The sequence below is a fragment of the Lepidochelys olivacea genome (assembly GCF_965140295.1).
Source record: "Lepidochelys olivacea isolate rLepOli2 genome assembly, chromosome: 18".
Taxonomy (NCBI): domain Eukaryota; kingdom Metazoa; phylum Chordata; order Testudines; family Cheloniidae; genus Lepidochelys; species Lepidochelys olivacea.
Window position 1 is genome coordinate 21441924 of NC_140428.1, and position 14958 is coordinate 21456881.

A 14958-nucleotide genomic window follows, 5' to 3' on the forward strand; every position below is an offset into this window, starting at 1 on the left:
AGAGGATTTTTTTTTTTAAAGAACGTGCCACTTTTCTATTAGGATTTTTAGTACCGTTGACCAGCGTCTCCAACCCAGCAATGAAAGGGAAGGTCTAGAGCCAGACCGCACAGCCCTACTAAATACCACAGGTTGCAATTCAGGAGCAGGCGGCGACTTTACACGGAAAGAGCTGTTATAGCGCCAGACACAGATTAGAAAGGTGCACTGGGGAGAAAAGGAAGCCCCTCTGTGACACGCTCAGAGGGGAGGGCGAAGGGGGGATTTGAACCCACGAACTGAGTGCAACTATGGCTGAGCTGAGCCAGTAGGATACCGTCCTGTCTGACCAAGCCAGCGCTAGCTCCTAGCCCCCCCCCCCCACAAGTTTCACTTGGGTGAGTGTGCTCTGGGAAAGGGTCTTTGTTATTTTTTGCACGGAGGGGGAGAGAGGCATTGGGGAGCGCAGCACTGAACAATGGGGAGGGAGATTGAAGGTGGACTCACTGCAGAGCCACACATCCTTGCTGCGGTCTTCTGTCTCCATCATGCATGCAGCCGGTGTCCTGCGATTAACTCCTTTTGCAGGCTGATGCGGTACAGTGCAATGCACCCCCCCGTCTGCTCTGGTTCCCCTCCCTCCCAGGCCCCCATTATCTTGCCTTGCCTTGCAACAGAGCCGGACCATAAATCACTTTTGCAGCCCTTTGTTTCTCTGCTGCTGGAGCAGCTGCGGTTGCGGGATAGGCAAGGGCTGGTGGGGAGCCCGCAAGGCTGAGCTCTGGTTGGGCGAGGCGGCCGGACAGACAGACAGACAGACAGACAGCCCCTGATTTCTTGCTAATGTGCCTGTTCTCGAACGTACGTCTCTGCTGCATTTAAACCCGTGCGGCTTGGCGGGGTTATTTCGGGTGACTTCCCTTCGGAGAGCTGCAGCTTTCAGACCCGGCGCGATTCAAAGAGGGGCTCACCGGCTTTTAAGGCCTGTGTATATTAAATATATTGCATGTTTGCAAAAGGCTTTCGGGGTGGCCGTGGGGGGGGGGAGCCGTGGGGAGGGGTCAAGTGCAGTTTAAAATCCCCCTGTCCCCGCACGACTCCAGGTGCAGTGGCTAAAAGCCTGCAGTACTGCGCCCTGCATCCAGGAGACCGGCTTTTTAAGGCGGAATTCCCATGACTAGAGGCCGCTTCCGCCTCTTCCCCGTCCCCCCCCCCAGCCCCCGTGGGGTGGGTCAGGGCAGGCTGACAGCTGCCCCCGGCAGTACAGAACCCGCATCACGACTTTTGCTGGGCCAGTGGTTTTGAAAGAGCGGGCAAACGTGTCGTGCTGGGGAAGACTGGGGAAGGAGGCGGAGCGGCCTTAAAAGTCTTGCCTGCACCTGGTTGGTTTACATTTGCGTCAATTTCAGCCCTGTAGAATTTGGGGGGCTCAGGACAAAGGAATCGGGAGCTGGCGGCCCTCGGACCATCGGAAACCTGCTGCCTCCCATTGCCCAGCGTGGAGCGAGAGGGGGGGGGCTTCTGGGTGGTCCTGAAGAATCAGCAGCGGGGGACAGCGCGCAAACACGCACCCAGCATCTTCCGAGGAGATCCGGGCGCTGGAGATTAGCGATGAGCCATCTCCCTGCACCTCGATCTGTAAGTATGACCGAGCAAGGAGAGTCGATGCGGGAGGGAACGGGGAATGCAAAGGAAAAGGACCCAAAGCATCTTCTCCCCCTACCAGGCTTTTCTGCCCCTCATATTCTGTTAGTAACAAGAGTTGGGTTTTGTTTTGTTTTTTTTGAAGGGGGCATAGAGAGTCGCAATTTCTCCTTGAGAAGTTGTGCCCTGTCTTACGACTGTCATCAATCCCCGTTGCAAAAATAAGCTGTGTGCCAAGTGGGATTTGGTGGGTTTGTTTGTTTTTGTTTTTTGCTGAATTGTAGAAGTGGGAAGCGCTCCTTCCCATAGCAGGGCAGAAATTAGGGCCATATATAGCTTCTGATGAACCAGGCACTTTCTCCTGGCTAGCAGGAGAGGCTCTAGTGAATTTGCTGTGTGTGGGTGTGTGTGTGATGTCCCTCTCAAACGATTGTTTTTTACCCTAGGGCTGATAGAGCAAAACCATGTATGTTCCGCACCATAAAGCTAGTGAATTTCTTTGCAAGTTGATAGAGGGTTGGGATTACACACGGAGTGCCCTGAGGTAACATGATGCCTTTTGTCCAGTGAAATGTTGTAAGGACACATGCAAAATTAAGTTCTCATTAAACCTGCCTTTTGTGTCTCTTACTTATTACCAACCGGACCCTAACACTTAGGCTTTGGGGTTTAAAATCCATTTTATTCCCCTGTGTATAGCTGATCTAAGCAAGTTATTTTAAAAAGTCCTGGGTTTTAAATAGCTGATCTGCTTTAGCAGTCTCTGGTTGCTGTCTGTCAGGATCGCAGTGCCTTTTTCTATGCTGCTACAGTTAAGCATCTCAGTCCTAAATAGGACTTTATTTTCCATCATTTTTAGAGAACTCATTAAAAAAATACTCTGAGCTGAAGCCTCATGAGATTCGGAGGCTCAGAGGGGAAGTTTTCAGCCTTCTAGGTGTTCTTACAATTCCATTCATATTAACCCTGCAATGGGAGAGATGAAATCTGAGCACCCTGTTAGTCTTGATATTCCCCACCCTGCCTTGCAGCTGAAACAGCAAAGGTAGGAGTACTGCTACAGGGAGACCCTTCAAGCCCGCTCAGTTGCACCAAAGTGGGTTTCCCTGCCCCCCTGCTGTGGCTGCCTTTGAGGGGGAGAGAGCCTCCCGCTGTCACTGTAGTAGCTGTGACATCTAGACTGGCCGAACCAGTCCCAAGTAGGGGTGGTCTGATCCATCCAGACTGCCTCAGCGTAACCGAGTAGAGCATCCCCTCTCTGAGGAGCTGTCGGCTTTCAGATAAGGTCGGTGGGACCCAGGCTGTTCCTGAGGGGACTGGAGGGAAGAAATGCACGATATCTGCTGGATGGCCTTGCCCACCAAGGTGTGGGGTTGACAGAAGTTATGGCGGTCAGCCACTTGCAAAATAGACATGTGTCCTTTCTGGCAGGTTAAGGCCAGTGCAGAACCTGTGGGGCCCACTTTGATCATTCATGCCTCTCCAATGAGAAATAATCTGCCAGCCGCCCTTGAGTGGCGGTTAGAGCCTTCCACAAGAAACCATCTCTGGGCATCAACAGTTGCTGCCGGGCAAAGATACAGTTGTGGCTGAATTGCTCCACTTGGATTTCGTGGGTTGCCTGGGATCTCTGCCCGTCTGGCTATGGAATGGAGACGATGGATGTTGGTGGGTGGCATTCCCTTCTAGCCATGGACACAGCTAAAAAGTCCACATTGATTTGATATGATCTATCCACCACTTCCACCCTCCATGTCTGCAAGGTGTTGACTCGCTGTGTAGTCTAGTGAGGGTGGGCAGAATGGCCTCTCAATGGGTTTGTGATGTCCTGGAAGGGAGTAATGGACAATTGCTGCTCCTCTCTAAAGGGTCTTGCATGTAGACTCCCGGGAATTTCCCTCCTGATCTTCATGCATATGAAGTAACATGGAGAGGTTGTGAAGTACTTTTGGGCTGCTTTGTCCACGCATTGGTGGACACCAGGCTCTGGCTCTGAATGCAGATTCTAAGATATTATTCCTGTCCCAATTTCTGACCAAACCATGAAGCCAGGTGACAGCAAAGTGGGTGTGACTTGCTCCTGGTCAGGAACTGGCTGGGGAAGTGAGTTGGAGTGGGCAGAAATGATGCCTGCACCCTCTGTTCGGGGATCTATGTAGTCCATGAGTCCTACTGGACCCAGTATTGCTTTGAGAGCACAGGAATACTAATGGCCCATCATGCTCTGCATCACTTTTGGCCGCTGTGGGGTAGCAAGGGCTCCTCTCTGGACCAGTGTTTACTACAAACACCCAATTGCTACATTCGTTTAAAGGGGGGCGTAATTCAGCGGAGGAGGGTGCTAAGGCTTCTGAACTGATGGAGCAGGTTTTGGGAGTTTTTTTTGTCTTGCTGAAAATTATTCACGAATATTTCTACCATGCCCAGGAAAGTGTAAAAACTCCTTATATCCTGGCTGTTGAGTGAGCCGTGACCTGCAAAGGATTCCCAGGATCAATAGCTCTGTCACACAGCCTCCTGCGTAAATAATATATCTTTTCGTCATCACAACAGCTCAGGAAAAGACCATTCTAGCATTTCTCTCTCTTTTTAAAGGCCTAGCTTGGTATCCCAGACTGTGATGCTCAGAAGGAACCCATGGCTGTCCATTATCCCCACTTAATTTTGTCCCCCACCTTGGTGATCTGTGAGTGAATCTGTGAGTCGGAAGATCTGGGTTCTATTCCTAGCTGAGCTGCTGTGTGACCTTGGGTGAGTCATTTCAGTTCCCTGGCCCTCTCTTTCTCCTCCCACCTGTTATTTGACTTGTCTGTTTAGTTTGTAAAGCTCTTTGGGGCTGGGACTGCCTGTGTCTGTACAGCACCCAGGGCAATGGGGCATCTGTAATACAAACAACTAGTATTTTAAACTAAAGCTAATGCTTCCTCTGGCTCATATTAAAGATAGTCCCGGCGGAGGCAGGTGAGGACTGTGCATGAGCCTCAGCTTGGCTGTAGTGTGGCCACTGTTGTTATGCAAGGGCAGCACAATCCTAGAGCCAGCACCACACCGCCTCACTTGTACAGAAGCGGAGGAAAGACAGGACCACTGAAAGCAGCCGAGCAGGCCCTCTGCCAGCCCCAATGCTCCCCTGTGCCTTCCGATTGATGGACTCCTGCTGCCTCCAGGCAGGTGCACAGGGTTGGGTAAAAGTGCTCCCACTCTATGCCTTCCAGGGCAGGGGAAAGCAGAATTTGACCCTTTGGGTTTGTGCATTCATCAGCGTGTCCTGTTATTTGACAGCCTGTGTGTTAGGTACATTGACCCTTCATAAAGAGGTAGAGAGAAAAGGCTTAGCTTAGTTTCTGGGCCTTTAATGGGTTGGTTTGATGTTGGACCTCAGCACCCAATGTGCTCCCCGTAGGCTGAGCACTTCAGAAAATCTGGCCCCAGGAGTCCACTGTTAGAGGATTAGCCCCAAGCTTGCAACTGCATCCATGCAGGTGGATCCCTGTATGAGCCTCAGAACTCCATGGGGAGATGGTTGTAATAATAATACCCAGCACCTCACAAAGGAGAGCAATATCCTTATCCCCATTTTACAGACAGGGAAACTGAGGCACAGAGAGGTAAAGTGACTTGCCCAAGGTCACCCAGCAGGCCAGTGGCCGAGCGAGGAATAAAAGCCAGGTCTTCTGAGTTCTAGTCCAGTGCTTTAGGCCACAGCATTGTGGCTTTCATAGAATCATAGAATATGAGGGTTGGAAGGGACCTCAGGAGGTCATCTAGTCCAACCCCCTGCTCAAAGCAGGACCAATCCCCAACTAAATCATCCCAGCCAGGGCTTTGTCAAGCCTGACCTTAAAAACTTCTCAGGAAAGAGATTCCACCACCTCCCTAGGTAACGCAGTCCAGTGCTTCACCACTCTCCTATTGAAAAAGTTTTTCCTAATATCCAACCTAAACCTCCCCCACTGCAACTTGAGACCATTACTCCTCGTTCTGTCATCTGCTACCACTGAGAACAGTCTAGATCCATCCTCTTTGGAATGCCCTTTCAGGCAGTTGAAAGCAGCTATCAAATCCCCCCTCATTCTTCTCTTCCGCAGACTAAACAATCACAGTTCCCTCAGCCTCTCCTCATAAGTCATGGGTTCCCGTCCCCTAATCATTTTTGTTGCCCTCCACTGGACGTTTTCCAATTTTTCCACATTCTTCTTGTAGTGTGGGGCCCAAAACTGGACACAGTACTCCAGATGAGGCCTCACCAATGTCGAATAGAGGGGAACGATCACGTCCCTCGATCTGCTGGCAATGCCCCTACTTATACAGCCCAAAATGCCATTGGCCTTCCTGGCAACAAGGGCACACTGTTGACTCATATCCAGCTTCTCATCCACTGTAATCCCTAGGTCCTTTTCTGCCGAACTGCTGCCGAGCCATTCGGTCCCTAGTCTGTAGCGGTGCATGGGATTCTTCCGTCCTAAGTGCAGGACTCTGCACTTATCCTTGTTGAACCTCATCAGATTTCTTTTGGCCCAATCCTCTAATTTGTCTAGGTCCCTCTGTATCCTATCCCTACCCTCCAGCGTATCTACCTCTCCTCCCAGTTTCGTGTCCTCTGCAAACTTGCTAAGGGTGCAGTCCACACCATCCTCCAGAGCATTAATTTTGTTTGTAGTGACAACGTACACACAAGGTTTTCCTACCATTCCTCAATGGACATATCCTTTCCTTGAGATAGTGGAGTATAGCTGAGGAGTAAGTGGCCAGTTCCATATCAGTAAGTTGCCACCTGTGATCAGAGGCTCTGAGCCTGGGCAGGTAGAATGCATGCACCTCGCTTGGTGTACCGCCGAGACAGAGTGGTGTAGCCTGAGCACAGGATGGGGAGCCAGCAGCTCCTGAATTTGAGTTCCTCTGATACTGACATCTTCTGTGCCGGTGCACAAGTTGCTTACTCTCTCCCTGTGCCTCAGTTTCCACCATTCCTAATATGGGAGGATGATACTGACCTGGAAAGGCCCAGGACTGGACCTGCCATGGGGTGGTGCAATGGGCAGCAGCAAAGGTGCATAACTCTGAGCAGCGCTCGGGTACCACAGCATTAAGCCTAGAAGGATAGCATAGGGGGAGTTTCAGGGAAGGAATGAGGTGCATCAGCAGGATGGTGAAGAGGAACCTGCCTGTACTGGGCCTGATTATAGCCTTGCAGGGGCACCAGACACATGCACGCAATATCCTCAATATGATGCATGCTTGTGTCTGCAGAGAGAATTCCCAGGGAGGGAGGGAGGCAATTGTGCTGCACAACCCACATCTCCTCCAGAAGGGACATCTCTGCTCCTTGACCAAAGGTAAAGTGTTTTTTTTCATTGCCGCCAGTCCGCTCCCTGGCTGAGTGCACCTGGGGGAGGAGAGTGATGTCTTCCTCCATGGAATTGATACTTCCCTGAGATGGGTATGTGGGATCATCTTGCCTCCTGTGAGGTCTTCGCCCCTGCTCTAATAAGGAGTGGCCATGGGAATTGGTTACTGGATCTCAGTCCTTAGCTTGCTTAGGGCTAGATCAGAGTAAGGATCTCCCCCTCCCCCCTCACTTCTGCACAGGGCTGGGAAGATCCAGGCATGCAGGCACCCCATCTGTTGGGTACATCTGACTCCCACTGCTGCAGGACCTGAGCGCCTCCCCAGGGTATTTTACACTGCCTCTCCCCAGCCTGGAGATGAAAGAACTGGATTTGGAGTAGTTTGTGTGAAGAAAGTGCTGGGGAGGGGTGGAGAAGTCAAGCCAAAGAGATGGATTTTGCATTTAGCTCATAACATGGTGAGACCTGTAGCCCCTTATCTCTCGCAGGAGCAAGAGTTCCATAGCCGAGGTGCAGATGCTGCTAAGGTTCTATCTGGCACTCCCACCACCGCCCTTAAGGCGTTGCCCTAGGGCATCGTCCAGCCTGAAATTCACCCTTTTTTAAAAAATGCAGGTGCACGGGACGGATGTGCAGAAGAAACGCTTTTAATTGGAAAAGGCACCAAACCTCCCCACCCACCGGAGCGGACTCCCAAAGCCCTGATGAAGGTTGTTAAAGCAATGATACTGACCTGGGCCAAACAGGCAGTGTGCCAATCCCTATACCCTGCCTGCAGCCACCACAATCTCTGCATGCTACAGAGCTGGCGATTGTGTGCGTCCCACCCCCAAAGCTACACACACTCCCTGGCAGCCTGTCACTTCCTTGCCGATGTCTAGACAGGAGGATTCAATGCGCGTCGTTATGTCTAATTCATAAAAACGTACAGGGAGAGCTGGGAGCTAGTGCGAGTCATCTCTATCTGTTGCACCCCACACTCTAGGCAAGTCGAAGAGCTGATTAATGCTGCTGATCAGCAGGCGCTCTGTGTGTGTGTGTGTTTTCTTGGGAGCAGAAAGAAGCAACTCCGTCAAGGAGCATTACAGCTACTCTGTTAATTGGGTCCTGGTGGCCTGCAGATGGAGGATGCGCGCTGGGGAAAGGTACACAAGAGAAGAGGCCTTTTTCAATGACGTTTTAGGCCAGGTTGTACTAGAGGCTTGTGCACGTGGTTGTCGCTCGCTGGGTCTTGCTGCAGAGGATGCATCTATGCGCGGGGATCTGCTGTTCGGCAGTCGGAGGCCATGACAGACGCAACATGCAGTTTAGTCTTTTGGCTTCTGTTGCTGGCTGGCTGGGGAGGGGGGGCCTGTGTGCTTTCTCCTTGTGCCCTCCCTCCCTGCGGGTGAGGAGGGAAATTGCGAGATGGGGCTGCTGAGTGCCCCTTCCTCCAGGAGTCGATGTTGGCGCGTCCTGTCCCGACATATTTATGTCTGTCAGTCAGGAACGGTGCTAATCCATGGCATCTGCAGGGCAGAACTGGGGTTTCCTTTTGAGTGCCACCTTCCCAGGCACACTTGATCTTCCCTCCTGCGGCTCTCTGCCGTGTCGTTTGGCTTCTAGCTGTGCTGAGCTGAAGAAATCAATGGGCTGTTACGGCGCCGGATTTGCTTCCCTGGGAGGTTAGCTGTGCAACAAGCCCCTTGGAAATGGGGATGGGGGGGGGGGTCAATTCCACAGGAAATATGCTTTTCCGATAGGCCCCTTGTGCTGCGCTCTAGCTCTGCCAGAATACTGGCACATGGACTTTTGTGACCACTATTCATGTGTTTTGGCTGTATAACAGGGCTGTGAGAATTTGAGCTGCTGTATACACTGGGGTGCCTACCAGCATTCCAGGGATATGAAGGAGAAGTCTGAAAAGTATGGGATCATGCTTATTTTTAAGGGTTGGAATCTCATCGTGGCTTGGTGATGGTTCAAAACCATCCCTTTATATCCGAGTCTGGTCCTTTGGGGCCCTGGAATACAGAGAGGAGGGGCCTTAGAAATTATTATTGCTTGCAAACATCTCATCTGATCTCGTGTTCCTTAGTAACTGCTTCATGGATATAGGCTGTAGGACGTTGGGACCTCTCTTAAAATACTGCACAGACGGCCACCCTAGCTTGGACTCCTGTGTTAATTTCATGCCATCACCTGGCACTGCTTCTCTTCAAACGGAAGGTGAGAGGGGTGAGAATTTGCACACCAGGTATCTGGTTTGTTTTACTGATGCATTTGCTCATGCTGTATTTCTGGCAATGCTGTGCAGTAGAACCACAGAGCCTATTGTTATGCTGTCAGCAAGGCTATTTGTGCCTCATGATTGTTCCTGGGGACTGTGTCCTCTATTTGTGTTCTGCCCCAGTGTGACACAGAGGACAACTTCTAACCCTATCCGTGCCCTCTTTTTTTTTTTTTTTTTTAAAAAAAAAAAAGCATTTGTGTGCAATTCACACACACACACACACGTGTGCGGAAAATTGAGGATTTTGAATTGAGTTTTCCCTAGAACAATACAAATGCCCCAAAAGTCCTTAAGACAGGGCTAATTATTAGGGTCTTTTTAAAAGAGGAAATGGGGAAAGCATTTAACATATAAAAAATGTTTAAACAGGGGAAAAATACCAAGCCTTCATTACTCTTTTCTAACAGTGCCCCAGTCAATATCAGGGGCTGCACAAATACAAGAAGAATATGGTCCCTGCACCAAATAGCTTTACATTTAATCCCAGTATACGTTTAATCCCAAACTGTGAAGCCCTGTGGACATGGGTGAGTTCCCTACCCTGATCCTGCTGCAGCTCATGCGAACTCATTGGTTTTTGCCCAAACATGCCCCTTTCCTGTTCTTAATTTAATTAACCCTCTAAAGCAGGGCTGTGCTTACCCGATGGCAGAGTCAGGACCCAAGTCTGTCTCTGTGGGTACAAGGTCTGCTGAGATACATCCATTTGCAGGATCGAGGCCATAAACTTTATGCTTCCTCCTGGGATGCCTTAAGGAGAGGCGTTCCTCTGGGGAGAAATCCTCCCTCTTGAGTCAGCCTTTTATCCTCCTGAGTTGGAGCTAATGAGACCCACTTGGTCTGGTTGCTAGGGTGAATCCACAGAATGGCTCTGCACCTGGGGCCTGAGCCTGACACACACTCACATCCTCGTAGTGAAGTTTCCTAGGCAGGTGACCAAAGGAGGGAGGCCAGAACTAAGCGCCTAATGAGCTTACCTGAACCCATGCTTCCTTGGACACGTCCTTTCTCTGCTCAAACTGTCCTCTCCTCTTGCTACTCCATGTACTTACAAGCAAGGAAGGAGCTGCAGAAGAAGCTTGAGACTGCATCTCAGTGAGGAGGGTGCATCTAGTGCTTGACCTTGCAGGTGCCCACACGTAACCTCCGTCTGCACCAGAGCCCGATGGCGTCGTGTTCCCTGTTTATGTGCCATGCAAGGGCGTGCGCACCCCTACCGCAGTGCTGAGCGCCACGAGGATGCTTGAAGGCAAGATCCGGGCCTCTATGGAGACTCACTAGACCTGTCCTGTTGCAAACAGCACAACGCAACCTATCATCTACTGGCTTGAAAACCAGGTGCAGTGTCACACCATGGTGGTGAAATGGGGAGAGGACAAGCTCGTTAAGTCCGTGAGCGGAAAAGGTCTAATTGCTGTGGGAGGTGGGGACAGGCCTCTTGCCTCTTCTTTGTCCCTCCTACCCCCATCCTTCTACCCATGGCTCAGGAATGGGAAGGATCTACAGGCCCCCCTCCCTCCATGTACCTCCCTAGATCCCTAATGCTGCAGGAGGAAGCAGGCTGAATGGGGTCCCCTTCAGGAACTGTTGCACACCCTTGTGGGGTGGGTGGGGAAGGGAAACAAAAGTTGGCCTCTCCGTAGGACCCTACTGCCTGCTGCAGAAACAGGTGGGAGACGGTGCCTGATATGTAATCTGGATCTCTGCCCAATGGTCAGGCCACTAGCCTAACACTTGGGAAACCGAAATTCAAGTCCCTGCTCTGGCACAGGCTTCCTGGGTGACCTTGGGCAAGCCATTCAGCTGCTCTGTGCCTCAGTTTCCCATCTGTACAATGAGGGTAATAGCACCCCCCTACCTCACAGGGGTGGTGTGAGGATGAATACAATAAAGATTGAGGTGCTTTAATATGACCGTGATGGGGGCGGGAGCATATAAGTACCTTTAGCTAGATTTGGCCATCACTGCTAGGTAATAGCCTGCAAACTGTTACAAAATACAGAGCCATCACCTTCCCAAACTCAGCACTGAGAGAGCCCCTTTCCCCCAATACCTGCATGCTCCCTTCTCTTCCTCTTGTTCCCTTTCCTTAGCCTGTGTTTGGGGAGCTGCTGGGGAGGGGGCGGGAGCGACTCTGCATGTCTGGCCCCCGCTGCATCTTGAAGCTCAGCCTACCAGCCACATGCTAGACTTCTCCCACTTCTGGTCTCCTCTCTTTAAATGCAGCTAGATCGCCTCCGACCCTGAGGAGCTGGCTGCCCCCAGGGGACCAGGAGGGCCCTGTCTCGGGCAGCCCTGCACGTCATTCCAATTCTCGAGTGGTATGAGACGCTGGCCGGCTGCCCCAGCGGGGGAGTGCCGTGCTGAGGGCATTCTCCATGCCTGCTTCACCCTAGTGATATTCGCCTGGCTTCTTCCTGAACAGCTCATAAGCATGGGTGACAGTGAGCAATTCCTGAGGGGTAAAATCCCTGCGTTGTGTGTGTGTGCGGGCCGGGTCGGGGGGATGTGTCCTTCAAACACCACTAGCTAATAGCAACGGTGCAGCCATAGGCACAGTGTCAGGGCCAGATTAACCCTGCCCCTTATGAAGTTGTTCACGCCAATGCACAGTGAGTAGGGGAAAAAACCCGACCAAGTCAGGCTGATGAGGATTCAGATTGCCGCCTCTCTGCGCCTTGCTCCATCCTTCACACTGGGGTGCTGGAGGTGCTAGGAAGGGCTCAAGGATGATACTGGGCCAGTGGGTTCAGTTAAAGAGACCCTGCCAAGCAGATCAGACTTCCCCTTTGTACAGGAGTGTTGGAGCTAAGTACGCCTGGCGTACAGGGGTGCAGTGCATTGTGGAGAAAGGTGTGCTCCCCAAGCCAAACCAAATCCACTGCTCCCTCCACACCCCGTTCTGGAGGGCCCCTCAGGTCTTCATGGCTGTTGCAGCCAGTTCAGTTTCCCCTTCTGATGGTTGTTCTCTTGGGTGCCCTGGGTGGGGATCCAGTGCTGCCGATCACCCTAGCATGCTGTGTCCAGGGTGCTTTGGTAGCCTTGCGAGAGCAGGACTTGTGCCTGAAAAGATTTTTAAGGGCACTGTAAGGCCTGCAGCTAAGGATGGGGATGAATTATCGGTGCAGTGCAAGAGGGGGTACCTAGGAGCAATGCAGAGACCTGAAAAGGAAAAGTCTTACACCTGTCTGTGTGTATATACACACTCCACCTAGAAGCATCCCAGTCACTTGCTGGCTTTGGGGTGGAATAGAGGACATGCACTCCTGACTCTCCAGCGTGTCCCACCTCTGCCAGTGAGCTGTGACAAAGGATGCACAGATCCCCCAGCCTGGTCTCTTCCTGCTCCTCCCGCTCCTTGCAGCTGACTGGATACTGACATTTCAGTGCTTTCACTGGTGCAGAAGTGGCCTTGGGTTTTGGCCTCTTGTCACTTGTCAGCCACAAATCAAGTGCATGGTTTTTAGGGCTAGTGTAAGACTCTCAATGGTGAGTTGGAACCAGGAAGCCAAGATGGACAGGGATCCGTACTGCCAATGAGAAGACACCACTGCAGTATATTGCGCATATGTCATAGACCAAATCTGTCATAGAATATCAGGGTTGGAAGGGACCTCAGGAGGTCATCTAGTCCCACCCCCTGCTCAAAGCAGGACCAATCCCCAATTTTTGCCCCAGATCCCTAAATGGCCCCCTCAAGGGTTGAACTCACAACTCTGGGTTTAGCAGGCCAATGTTCAAACCACTGAGCTATCCCTCCCCCACGGTGGCTCTTTCGTTAACCCTTTTCCTTCTGCTTCCCACTGGGAGTGAAACCCAGCAATGGTTTTCTCCAGTAGTGCTGTGGAATGCTACTGGTTCAAAGGCAACGTACGAGTGGGGAGATGCAGCGGGAGGCCGGAACTCTGGCTCTAAGATCACGGGTCTTTACTCCATGAGCTAAAGATCTCGGTCCGTTAACTCAATAAACAGTAGTAGACTCAAACCTGTGTATGGCCCAGCCGTAGCATCGCTCCATATGACCAGTTACTTGAGGAAGCACAGAAATTGAATGCTGGGTACGTCAGCTGGAGGGAATGTGACCTTCTACCCAGCAGCCACCTGGGAGTCCCCCGGCACCCTGGTTCTTGCAAAGAGGCATCCTGTGCCGAGCATTTCAGAGCTCCCAGCTGGCAAGGTAGCCAGGATTGCAGTGCCAAGAGAAGCCAGTTCTCCCAGGCCTGTCTGTGTGAAGGGCAACCCCAGAGCCTTTTTCTGGGGAACTGACTCTCTGGCCCTGTTCACAGCTCAGGGTGTTTCCATTCACTCCCTCCAAAATATGCTTTTTTGGGCAAGAGAACAGCCCTCCCTTTGGGTCAGGATCATTTGCATTCATTAACCGAGCCGTTGTGCACGGCCACCTTCTGTTTTTTTGTTTTTGTTTTTTTTCCGGTCGTAACTTAAGAAATTAATATTCATCGGCCGCTGAATGTATCCGAGCTGACGTGTCACACGTGCAGCCCAACGTCTGCGCGCTCAACAAAACCAAGCTTGTTTCTCCCCCTGTTTGTTCAGGAGACTGGCTCACTGTCTCTTGTGATCCAGGCACTGTTCCCTATTCATTCCCTCTCAGTGGGGCTGACAGAACCTTCACTTCCTGAGCGTGAGATTTCTTATTCCCGTGCATGTTTTTAGTGCCGGCATCTCGTCGGAGAGTGCTGCTAGGAACTGGCTCCCCCTCTGTGCCCCCAGCACAAGCAGGGGCAGAGCGAAGATTCCCTTCTTTCCCTGCCAACTCCGACAGTCCTCTCATTACGGCTGGGAACCCACACCCATTAAAGGCAAAGGGGCAACCCCGCAAACAGGATCAGGCCCTCTATCCACGGTACAAGGCGCAGTAGTGCAGTGTGCTTGACTTCTGACTTGGTGCGACCACCTCTAGGAATGGGGGAACCCAGTCTCCATGGCCTTTTTGTTCTTTAGCCTCTCTGCTGAGACTGCTAACCAGGGGGCCCAATTAGGGCCCATTATAGTGGCCTCTGATCTTCAGCTGCTCATCTTCAGCTTGTCGTCATGGTGACTGGCAAGGGTTTGTTTTTCTTCTCCATCAGACCTTGTATGAACACCTGTCTAGATATCACTTCTCTATCGCTAACGGCCCCTTCTGTGTTAACTATCAGACTGTGTGGGATGGCGTGGCTGTACTGGGAGATGATTGGTTGCTTCACACCTTCTGCTGATTCACCTTTAACTTTCCTGAGTATCCCCATGTAGACACGCCCTTGAAGACAGAACCCCTGGCATGGTAGGGAGAATGCCAGATGAGAGATGGCACCCAGTGTGTGGAGGGATGCAAGGAGCCCCTGAGGTGTGCAATGTGCTCAGGTGACACAAACTGAGACGTGTGTGAGCCCCTAGTGGGTTTCTTGGAGACTAATTGAGAAAGAACAGATAAAACTACATTTCCAATTGTTAGCTACAGCCAGGAGTGGGACGCAGTGGTGTTCCACCCACCATCCCAGTGGCTCTGCTCAAACAATTGGCTGTGTGATACTTAGCAGCCTTAACATTTTAGTGTTGACCAGTGACAATTCCCCATTGAGAGGGAAGCGGTGGCTCCCATCCTAGAGCTGTTGTTTAGTCTGTCAGCCGGGTGGAGACAGGACAGACAGCACTGTATCTGTCCACTTTCCCAGGGTTGTCTTTGAGGATTAAGTTACAGTGAACTGAGGCCAG

The 14958-nt window shown here is 51.6% G+C and overlaps 1 protein-coding gene across 4 annotated transcripts in view; it reads left to right on the forward strand.

The window, feature by feature from the left end:
• The first annotated feature begins 245 nt into the window (after positions 1–245).
• Positions 246–14958, forward strand: part of KLHL17 (kelch like family member 17) — a 38075-nt gene continuing 23362 nt past the window's right edge. The window contains exons 1-3 of one of the 4 annotated variants that reach the window (XM_084651402.1): positions 246–377; positions 1389–1617; positions 4219–4374. The gene's annotated coding sequence lies outside the window, so the exon portion shown is untranslated. Of the gene's footprint in view, positions 378–1150; positions 1618–4218; positions 4375–10332; positions 10582–14958 lie in introns of those variants that run through there. The other 3 variants (XM_084651403.1, XM_084651404.1, XM_084651405.1) reach the window with 3 other exon arrangements.